The 2,462-nt window shown below is 47.7% G+C and overlaps 1 pseudogene; it reads right to left on the bottom strand.

Annotated features, from left to right (window-relative positions):
* Window positions 1–1,974: 1,974 nt before the first annotated feature.
* LOC136312296 (U2 spliceosomal RNA) lies at window positions 1,975–2,095 on the bottom strand (annotated as a pseudogene).
* Window positions 2,096–2,462: the final 367 nt, after the last annotated feature.

The following is a 2,462-nucleotide window of genomic DNA, read 5'->3' on the forward strand; positions in this document are numbered from 1 at the left end:
TCCTGGGGGCATTCCTGGCTGTGACCTGGGGTTGGGCTGTGTAAAAGCCAGAATATAAGGGCCTTTTCTTAACAAAGTAGTTCAGGTAATTTGCACTTGGGCATTCCGGTTTTATTGCAACCTCTTCACATCTTGTGCTTCCCTTTGACGGTGAAAGCTCTACTTTATTTTTAAAAAATCTTTTCCTGTACTTTGAGGCTGCATTTACAAATTCGAACCTGATGCCTTCCATGGCATGAGGCCAGAACGACTTAAGGGAGAGGAGCAGAGAACAATGGAGGAGACTTGTGTTTCCTGGGGCCATTTGTTCTGTGACATGGGGTTGGGCTCTGCAAGGGCCATGGCAAGGAGGGCATTCTTTTGGGAGAAGTAGCTGAGGTAGATGGCACTTGGGCATCCTGGTTGTATTGCAACCTCTTCAGAACTAGTGCTTCTTCATGATGGCGAAAGCCCTTTTTTATATTAAAAAAAATCTTCTGACGGTACATTGAAGCTGCATCCACAAATTTGATCCTGAAGCCTTCCAAGGCCTGAGGCCAGAACGACATAGGGGAGAGGGGCAGAGAACAATGGAGGAGACTTGTTATTTCAGAGGGCCATCAGTGCAGGGATATGGGGTTGGGCTCTACAAGGGCTAAGGCTAGGAGGGGTTTTTTTTTGGAAGAAGTAGCTGAGGTATATAGCACTTGGCCATCCTGGTTGTATTGCAACCTCTTTTTTTTTTTTTTTTTTTTGTATTTTTCTGAAGCTAGAAACCGGGAGAGACAGTCAGACAGACTCCCGCATGTGCCCGACCGGGATCCACCCGGCACACCCACCAGGGGGCGACACTCTGCCCACCAGGGGGCGATGCTCTGCCCCTCCGGGGCGTCGCTCTGCAGAGACCAGAGCCACTCTAGCGCCTGGGGCAGAGGCCAAGGAGCCATCCCCAGTGCCCGGGCCATCTTTGCTCCAATGGAGCCTCGGCTGCGGGAGGGGAAGAGAGAGACAGAGAGGAAGGAGTGGGGGTGGAGAAGCAAATGGGCGCTTCCCCTGTGTGCCCTGCCCGGGAATCGAACCCGGGACTTCTGCACACCAGGCCGACGCTCTACCACTGAGCCAACCGGCCAGGGCCTTATTGCAACCTCTTTAGAACTTTTGCTTCCTCATGAGTGTGAAATCCCTCCTACATAATTTAAAGAATCTTTTTACGGTACTTTGAGTCTGCAAACACTAATTGGAACCTAGGCCTTCCATGGCATGAGGCCAGAAGAAGGTTAAGGGAGAGGGGCAGAGGACCGAGTAGGGGACTTGTGTTTCCTGGGGGATTTCCAGGCTGTGACATGGGGTTGGGCCGTGTAAAAGCCACAGGTATAAAGGCATTTCTTAACAAAGTAATTGAGGTAATTTGCACTTGTGCATCCTAGTTGTATTGCAACCTCTTCAGAAATTGGCTTCCCCATGATGGTGAAAGCCCCCATTTATATTTTAAAAAATCTCTTTACTGTCCTCAGAAGCTGCATCCACATTTCTGATCCTGAAGTTTTCCAGGGACTGAGGCCAGAACGACATAAGGGAGAGGGAAAGAGAACAATGAAGGAGACTTGTGTTTCCTGAGGGCCATTTATAAATGACATGGGGTTGGGTTCTGAAAGGACCTTGGCGAAAAGGGCATTTCTTTGGGAGAAGTAGCTGAGGTAGATGGCACTTGGGCATCCTGGTTGTATTGCAACCTCTTCAGTAGTGCGTCTTAATGACACTGAAAGCCCTTTTTTTATATTTTAAAAAATCTACTGACAGTACTTGGAGTCTGCAACCACAAATTGGAACCCGAGGCCTTCTATGGCATGAGGCCAGAACAAGGTTAAAGGAGAGGGGCAGAGGACCGAGTAGGGGACTTGTGTTTCCAGGGGGCATTCCTGGCTGTGACATGGGGTTGGGTCTTGTAAAAGCCACGGCTTTAATAGCCTTTTCTTTTCTTTTTTAACATTGGTAATGAATTTACTGGCTCCAAAAATCTGTTTTATACATTATCCTCGGATAGAGGACGTATCAGATATTAAACTGATGAGAACAGATAATATACTTGATCTTAGCCAAAAGGCCGAGAAGCGATAATGGCCTTTTCTTAACAAAGTAGTTGAGGTAATTTGCACTTGGACATCCTGGTTGTATTGCAACCTCTTCAGAACTTGTGCTTCCCCATGATGGTGAAAGCCCTCCTTTATATTTTAAAAAGTCACTTTACTCTACTTTGAATCTGCATCCACAGATTTGATCCTGAGACCTTCCATGGCATGAAGTCAGAACGACTTATGGGAGAGGAACAGAGAACAATGGAGGAGACTTGTGTTTCCTGGGGGCCATTTGTAAATGACATGGGGTTGGGCTCTGAAAGGGGCAAGGTGAGGAGGGTATTTTTTTGGGAGAAGTAGCTGAGGTAGATGGCACTTGGGCATCCTGGTTGTATTGCAACCTCTTCA

Source organism: Saccopteryx bilineata, chromosome 8, assembly GCF_036850765.1.
Source record: "Saccopteryx bilineata isolate mSacBil1 chromosome 8, mSacBil1_pri_phased_curated, whole genome shotgun sequence".
NCBI lineage: Eukaryota > Metazoa > Chordata > Mammalia > Chiroptera > Emballonuridae > Saccopteryx > Saccopteryx bilineata.